Below are 9,613 nucleotides of genomic sequence, written 5' to 3'. Positions count from 1 at the left end.
TGACGTCAGGAACATGCAGGAATAGCGTGAATGTTTGTTGCTGAAGACTGTATTGTGCAGGGAAGTGTGAAGAAGGCCTTGCTGTAACAGCGAATACTAAAATTTTTGAATAAAATTGGACGATGATTTGGGGTTACAGTTATGAAGGAATAGATTAAACAGAACATGCAATTCAAGTTTCCTTCTAAAGTTTCCTCTAAATCTGTACATAACACAGTTGTCTATAGGTGGGCTTGATATTATTGAAATACATTGCCTGGCTAGAAAAAGATGCACACAGAAGTGGAAGAGGAAACGAACTGAAATTTTAGTGTCCGCAGCTCGTGGTCGTGCGGTAGCGTTCTCGCTTCCCGCGCCCGGGTTCCCGGGTTCGATTCCCGGCGGGGTCAGGGATTTTCTCTGCCTCGTGATGACTGGGTGTTGTGTGATGTCCTTAGGTTAGTTAGGTTTAAGTATTTCTAAGTTCTAGGGGACTGATGACCATAGATGTTATGTACCATAGTGCTCAGAGCCATTTGAAATTTTAGGGATGTACATGGTATATGATGTTACTTCAGTGATAGCAAAATCGAGTACAGTTTACAAGGAACTGGCCCACTTTCTACTTCAACGTTGCGTATTCTTTTGCCTGTATACATCCGCTGATTCCGTTGGGAAGGGTGTCCTCTCCTGAGGCAAGCTCGCTCACAATTGTTGTAACTGGCTGTGGATACCCTGTGTCCTGGTACCAGACTTGACGTGAGAGCTGATCCCACACGTTCTATCGGGGACAGACTTGGAGAACTTACTGGCCATGGATGTACCTCAAAATCACGCCGACAGCTCATAGAGACACGTGCCGTTTGTGGAAGAGCATTGTCCTGTTGAAAATTAACATCATGGTACTGTCGCATGAACGGCAAGAGATGAGGACGCAGGATGTACTTGAGTAATGTTGTGCTGTCAGGTTTCCCTCAGTCACTACAACCGTGATCTGAAGTCATAGCGGATGGGTCCTCTCAGCAGTCCACACTTTCTGGAGACCCACTACAGCAGATGCATCCACTTGTGTTGTGGTGCAAATGACAGCCGCCAACGGTCTTGCCGCAGTGGTAACACCGGTTCCCGTCGTATCACCGAAGTTAAGCGCTGTCGGGCTGGGGTAGAACTTGGATGGGTGACCATCTGGTCTGCCGAGCGCTCTTGGTAATCGGGGTGCACTCAGCCCTTGTGAGACAAACTGAGGAGCTACTTGATTGAGAAGTGGCGGCTCCGGTCTCGGAAACTGACATACGACCGGGAGAGCGGTGTGCTGACCAGATGCCCCTCCATATCCGCATCCGGCTGAGAATGACACGGCGACCGATCGGTGCCGATGGGTCCACCAGGGCCTGTGGATGCAGTTTACGTTTACTTTAATGGCAGCCTGTGCTTAGGCCGATAAACCCCTAGCCCCAGATTCTGATAGTCTCTAACCAATCATGCGGGATGGCACAGTACGTTTCAGGGAGTTCTCAGACAGAATGCGTAAGTGTGAAGGGGTTACGATAGGGTCAGTGTGAAGTACAGTGTTCCTCGCTAGTGGTGGTCTGACGTGGTGGACAGGAACCTTGACGACGAGTTTGCCTGCCCTCAAGTTGCCATCATCGAGCCAATGTCACATCTGAATCCCTAACATATCTGAATATTGCACTACTCCACCAGAAGGCCAAATGGAGAACCACAATGAGGCGCATTTCAAATTGCGTCAGACGTTGATAAAGTTGTCTCTAGTGGCATCTCCGTGTCCTTTACAGAGATCACGTCTGACGCTGTTCAACTCTTACACCACGGACGGTCATAGCCCTGATGCACTCAGCAAACCGTTCTACCTCTCATAGAGAATTGTAAATCTAATCATTTACATAACCGCAGATAGTGTACAAGTTTACTAAGTTACACTGACGTCTGATCATATCTTCTGGGTGATTCATCTTTTATGTGTGACAGTGTATGTTGTTTCAGTGACGTATATTACAGAGGAATTTAACGCGAGACCGAAATCTCGAGGGTTTACAAACTTTGTACTTCTTTGTGATGTTTACTGAAATATTGTGTGAGGCATAAACGTTTCGACGCACAGACACAGCATTCTCACCACTACTTATGTGCCAGTGCAGTATTAAACAAAAGTTTCTTAGGAACTGAAAAGTATTACCATATTATACTGAGGTGATATAAGGCATGGTATCACCACAATAAAATCAAAACAGTAAATGGCTTGGGGAGTATGAATGAGAACAGTGGTCTTTCTGATTTTACAAAAATAATGACAAGTTTTTATTCATCCTTCTATAACTTAAATGGAGCTGATAAATCTTACTAAAGAAGTGACAAACAAAAATAAGGAAAGGAGTAGTGTGTGAGTGGCAAAGCATTTTTCGGGGTGGAAACTACATATGTTCCATCTATCTACACCTACATCTACATACATACTCCGCAATTCACCATACGGTGCGTGGCGGAGAGTACCTCGTACCACAACTAGCATCTTCTCTCCCTGTTCCACTCCCAAACAGAACGAGGGAAAAGTGACTGCCTATATGCCTCTGTACGAGCCCTAATCTCTCTTATCTTATCTTTGTGGTCTTTCCGCGAAATGTAAGTTGGCGGCAGTAAAATTGTACTGCAGTCAGCCTCAAATGCTGGTTCTCTAAATTTCCTCAGTAGTGATTCACGAAAAGAACGCCTCCTTTCCTCTAGAGACTCCCACCCGAGTTCCCGAAGCATTTCCGTAACATTCGCGTGATGATCAAACCTACCAGTAACAAATCTAGCAGACCTCCTCTGAATTGCTTCTATGTCCTCCCTCAATCCGACCTGATAGGGATCCCAAACGCTCGAGCAGTACTCAAGAATAGGTTGTATTAGTGTTTTATAAGCGGTCTCCTTTACACATGAACCACATCTTCCAAAAATTCTACCAATGAACCGAGGACGACTATCCGCCTTCCCCACAACTACCATTACATGCTTGTCCCACTTCGTATCGCTCTGCAATGTTACGCCCAAATATTTAATCGACGTGACTGTGTCAAGCGCTACACTACTAATGCAGTATTCAAACATTACAGGATTATTTTTCCTATTCATCTGCATTAATTTACATTTATCTATATTTAGAGTTAGCTACCATTCTCTTCACCAATCACAAATCCTAACTAAGTCATCTTGTATCCTCCTACAGTCACTCAACGACGACACCTTCCCGTGCCCCACAGCATCATCAGCAAACAGCCGCACATTGCTGTCCACCCTATCCAAAAGATCTTTTATGTAGATAGAAAACAACAGCGGACCTACCACACTTCCCTGGGGCACTCCAGATGATACCCTCACCTCCGATGAACACTCACCATCGACGCCAACGTACTGGGTTCTGTATTGGCAGAGCTGTCATTTGTACTGAGGTAATTCTTATGAAAAGGTTTTCGACCTGATTATGGCTGCACGACGGGAATTAACAGACTCTGAACGCGGAATGGTAGTTTGAGCTAGATGCACGGGACATTCCATTTCGTAAATCGTTAGGGAATTCAGTAGTCCGACATCCAAAGTGTCGAGAGTGTGCCAAGAATACCAAATGTCAGGCATTACGTTTCACTGCAGACCACGCAGTGGCCAGCGGCCTTCACTTAACGCCCAACAACAGTGGAGTTTGTGTAGAGTTGTCAGTGCTAACAGACAAGCAACACTGCTGGAAATAACTGCAGAAGTCGATGTGGGACGTATGACGAACGCGTGCGTTCGGTCGATGAGGCAAAATTTGGCGTTAATAGGCTACCCCAGCAGACGACCGAGGCTATTGAGTTTACTGACAGCACGATATCGCCTGCAGCGTCTCTTCCGGGCTCACGGCCATATTGGTTGGACCTTAGAAGATTGCGTTTACAAGCTGTTTAGTAATGCCCATGCAAATTAAAATTCACTATAGAAAGAGAAAAAGGTAATAAAATTAATTTCCTGGACCTACAGATTTCTAAAGCAGATAACAAACAATCTTTAACATACACAGGAAGCAAACTACCACATGTAATATCATTCATGAAACATCCTGCCACTCCATAAGATGTGAGCATGCATACTTCCATAGCATGATTGACATGTTACTAAGAACTCTTATGTCTGCTGTTAGCTTCAACAATGAAGTAAATACACTGAAATCAGTAGCTATAAGTAATGGATACTGTGAACAGCTAGTTGACAATATCTTCAGAAAAAGAAAAAAGGTAAAACACATATGGAGATCAAAAAATTACCCTAACTACAGACAAAAATACTAAAAAACCAGATACATAAGTTTTCCAAGTGTAGGTAGACCTTAAACGAAATAAGCAATCTACTTAAGAAAAGTAATGTGACAGGTTTTCCAAACTGATAATCACATTGAAACAATACCACAAAATAACTTAGGTTTAAAAAAGTCAGTATATGACTGACCAGGAGTGTCTACAAAATTAACTGCCAACAATGTGAAAAGTTTTACATAGACCAAACTGGGAGGAAACTAAAGACAATGTTTTTTGAACACACACAACAAGCAAACACTTCAGCTCTAGGCTTCCATCTTAAAGCCTGTAACCACGCAATACGCACCATTGATGGGGATATTAAAATATTGCATCAAGGAAAAAAAAGGTTAAGTATGAACCTTCTGAACGAAATTGAAATCTCTTGTAACTTTATGAAACATCCAAATGATGTTCTCAATGAACAGAAAGATTTGGAAAGTAAGGCCTTCTTAGAGAATTTTTCTGATGTCTTTCATTTGCCTGGTTCCATTCCATAATCCATCCCATCAAATTCTATCATTACTCCTCCCCACTTCTCCCTTAGGCTTGTATTCATGATAAACCTTATAGCTTAGTTTTAAAATATGAAGAGATTGTCTGACATACAAGTGACAAGTTTCATCTACTGTTTTAATGTCAACACATGATGCTGATGATACTTTGATTTCATATAATTTTCCTATACCTCCTGTTATGTTTCTCCAGCATGCAACTGCACTATGGGTGTATTGTATTATGGTTTGTTATTCATATCCTAAGTAATTACTATTGTTCATCATAAAATGTTGCTTAATATCCAAGTGATTTACTAATCATGAATATGTATGAATGTCTTAGGCTGGGGGTTTACATACCTCCTAATAACATGGAGGTTTATAATACGATACATCTCGTATCTTTTTTTTGTTAGACTCACTGTTAATGTACAATGTCCACTCTTTTTTTGTTCTTTTTACTGACATAAATACTGTAGTTGATCTTTATTCTTTTAGTTTATTACATATGTATTTATATATGTACTCTGTTAATGTCATTATGGGTGACAAACAGTAGTATAGCATTAATTTCTTGCTTACTGTAATATATTTCAGAAGAAGTTAGGTTTCATTGTGATCTGTTCTCCAAAATTCATCAATCCCAAGCATTGTGTTATAAATCATGGTCCTATGAGTCAATGTTTCATTAAAGACACAAATCTACAGTAGTTTCCATTTGATTAGATCATGTTTTATGAAGTGTATGTAGCTTCTTTCCTGATATTTTACATTTAATATATTAAACACTCAACAATTCTATTTTTAACTTTTATTATATTTCATATGAACTTCTGGTCAAAAAGTTGCCTTTTGTGTGATGTAAATTCTTACTCTCATGATGTAGTTCTCATTTTAATGAAAATGGGTCATATGTTTCCTTTTTAATTAAAACTGTTGTTGTCAAATGATATTACATACATAACCATCATGTGTTAACTCCACATGCATATACATGTGACATAATGTAATTCATTTTAAACAATATGTAAATTTGGCACTTACATATTCTTTATTACACTGTTTTTCATTTTATAATAAATTCTTTATATGGACATTACATATGTTAGATATGTCATGTGTAGCCTGCAGACAACATTACATTTAATGTTTTTAAGTCTTTACATATGCAAGTACATATTTTGTTTAACAGTCATCTGCCTGGATCAGTGAAAAACCATTCTTTTCTATTTGCCACTGAAATTACATCCTTAGTGGCTGAAACTCTAATGCTTGTTAGCGACAGCTTGACTTTGATAAATAAAGTTATTCATGATTACCACTATTATATACATGTGCTACCAACATTCCTTAAAGCCAAATCTGAACACATGGTTAGTTATGCTGTGGTTATTTAGACCCCACTCCCTCCCCCCTCTTTCTTTGTGGTATTAGTATTACTGATATGCTAGCCTTCTGATTCACTACACTTTATTTACATATGATGTTTTCTTCTAAATGTAGATGATATTTTAGAGTAATGGTTCATTTCTGTAACTTAGATGCATATGAATGCTGGGTGAAATATCAGCCTACTTCTGAAAACTGTATTTTAACTTGATTTTCTTGTTATTAATTCTACTTTCATTACGTTCATGATATAATTTGTTTTTTTATATTCATTTCATGGAGAAATGCAATCGTTGTACTACTCTTTAACATTAGGGTTTGATAATTATTCCTACCTTGTATTGTAATACCGATGTTATTCCATGTTTGGCAATAGCAACTTCGTTTTTCTGTTTGTATGTGAAGCAATACCAAAGATGTCCGCCAAAAATAGTCCAGATCTCTGCATTCAGCAAGAAACTTATCATCGTGATATTTTCGTACCTTAGGACGAAAATACTTTGTAAAGATCTTTGACCAACTCCTCAGTATTTTGAACAATTGTATCACTTACATCTCTGACCTTCTCTTCAGTACTGCTCTGTTCACGAGTGTTATTAATATGTTTGCCTTTAAAAGTCCTGTGTGTTATACTGGAATTCATGGCTTACTCTACATTTGAGATACTGCCATTATGTAAGTAATGACAGATGTGATGTTGTGGCCTAAGCTGTTTAAACCTTATAGGTATTCATGTATACGTATTTTCCACTTCCTTGGAAACGATTTTGTAACATTTCCAGTATACTACATGTATTTTTTGTATCTTTGAATGGAATCTGTGAAGATGGTCTGAGACCGCAAGTGGTCGATATTCGAGTTTTAAATAAAAAAGCAGCTGACGGTCAAACATGCATTTTACAGATTGTAAAATCGTGGCCTGGTCAAATGAGCCCAGATTTCAGTTGATAAGAGCTGATGGTACAGTTCTAGTGTGACGCAGACCCCACAAAGCCACAGACTCAAGGTGTAAACAAGGCAATGTGCAAACTGGTGGTGGCTCAGTGTGGGCTGTGTTTACATTGAATGGACTGGGTCCTCTCGGCAAAATACACTGATCATTGACTGGAAACGGCTATGTTCGGCTACCTGGAGACCATTTACAGTCATTCATGGACTTCATGTACCAAAACAACGATGTCATGTCACTGAGCCACAATTGTTCGCGATTGATTTGTAGAACATCCCACAGATGTTCGGGCTCACACGCAGTTCCTCATCGTCGAAATGTCTTGTCTCAAACTCGTCTAGGGCTTGAACCGCACGTGACGCATTACACTCACTAAATTAGACACATACGACCCTTTGTTTAAATTGTCGGCTGATGGCAAACTTGCAAAATACAAAATTAACATAGCATTTAATAACAGTAAAAATGTGTGATCTGAGTTTTTCCCCGGCGTACAGAAATCTTGAAAATTTCTCGGGTATTCAGCCAGGTAGCGTCGTCCAAAAGGCGCCTTTTGGACGACGCTACCCGGCTGAATACCCGAGAAATTTTCAAGAACAGTAATAATAATATCGGGAACTAAATTAACGATCCATAAATGATGGACGAACACCGTTGCGATTTGGGTAGAGTAATGTTTCTTCAGAAAGCAAACTAATAGCGAAAGTGAACGCATTCAGAGTTACTGTTACACTCGAGCGCATGCCATTTGACACAGTTCGATCATTCACAATCTCCATGCGAAATACAAGTTATCTACGCGAAAAGAGTTCACACCAGGCGCGCTGCTTCTCACCGCGCAGAGTCCCGCGACACCACACAACACGAAATATTCTAAGTCGTTTCACTTCCTAGCTGACTAAAGACCGACCGTCCGCTTTCGCGTCTGCATCCGAACTGTAACCGTTGATGTCTCCATCGGAACTGTCCGCTTTCGCATCTGCACCCGCACTGCCCTCTGTCTGTCCTCGGCTGCGTTTCCCGCGCGCCGGACACCTTCGCTTAACTGACTACCGCAGTTCCCTTTCCTGAAGCCGTCCATCTGATTGGCTACAGCTTATGCTACATTACTCTACGTTTTAACATATTTAAATAATCAAAGCTTGACCACTTTCACGTTCTAAATAAAGTAACTATAATATCCAGTATATAATAAACGTTAAATTCTTTTACATAAAACGAATACAATTTCCTTCTTAACTTTGAATGTCACGACCAGTAGCCTTGCACCAATGTGCTTTCTGATAAATAAATAAAGGACAAAAGTAACTATTATGTACTAAACTCTACAACAAATATTCTATTACCTAATGATTCAATATGGTGTCATGCTGTCATCGTTCAATGCGTTTTGTGTGGAGGAAATGATGATCTGATGCTTAACTAAAAATACTGATAATTTAAATTAACTATATATTTTTAAAAAATAAATTTACTGAGTTGATATTTACAACGTTTGTCATTTTAATGATCCTCTCCTATACGAAATATCGATCATTCAGGTCATTCAGATCATTCAGATTTTAGCATTCAGGTTTTGTTAGGCAACTTGTTAATTTCAATTTAACAGTAAATCTTAAACTATTATAGATATGATCAATATTCAAGTTTCACTGGGATCACGATGAAAATTTATGAAGGATGGTGGATTAAAATAACTGTGGCTTAAGTCCCTGCATTACTATAGAATTAAATAGTTTCCATAAATGTTTCCCTTTACAGCCGATCTTGGATCCGCCATATATAACAATGCTACATCTACTCGGCCACAAATGGCTTCTACTGGGTTTCCCTATGACGTAGGTTCTTGTCTGTTTCACTCGCACACTGCAGCGCTTAGACCTCATTCAGCACAATAGACGGTTTCCCTATCTCGTGGCGAAGATGTTCGTTTCACAATTCATGAAGGCTGACCCTTTCGGCCATATACTTAAATGAGAGCGAAATACTCGTTAACTCACATTCTGGACAGTTGGAGCGAATGATTTGGCTACCTAAACCACCCCACATGAATCCCATCGAACATTTTTTTCGCAGTTACGGACGGCTATAGAGACTGCATGGCTCAATATTTCTGCAGCGGACTTCCGACGTCTTGTTGAGTCGATGCTATGTCGAGTTGCTGCACTACGCCGAGAAAATGGAGGCCCGACACGATATTAAGAGGTATCGCATGGCTTTTGTCCTAAATTTTAGAAACTTGTGGTAACATTTAATGGGACCAAACTGCTGAGGTCATCGGTCCCTAAGCTTACCCACTACATAATCTAACTTAAACGAACTTATGCTAAGGACAACACACACACCCATGCCCGAGGGAGGACTCGAACCTCCGACGGGAGGAGCCGCGCGGACCGTGACAAGGCGCCTCAGACCGAGCGGCTGCCCAGCGGGGCTGGCTTTTGTCGCCTCACTGTACTTGGATACACTCA

The 9,613-nt window shown here is 40.4% G+C and overlaps 1 pseudogene; it reads left to right on the top strand.

Annotated features, from left to right (window-relative positions):
• Positions 1-1,070: 1,070 nt before the first annotated feature.
• Positions 1,071-1,188, top strand: LOC124623508 (annotated as a pseudogene).
• The last annotated feature ends 8,425 nt before the right edge of the window (positions 1,189-9,613 follow it).

Source organism: Schistocerca americana, chromosome 7 (assembly GCF_021461395.2).
Source record: "Schistocerca americana isolate TAMUIC-IGC-003095 chromosome 7, iqSchAmer2.1, whole genome shotgun sequence".
NCBI classification, from domain to species: Eukaryota; Metazoa; Arthropoda; class Insecta; order Orthoptera; family Acrididae; genus Schistocerca; species Schistocerca americana.
Note: the sequence above shows the minus strand (reverse complement) of the source record. Positions and strands in the feature narration are given on the sequence as shown.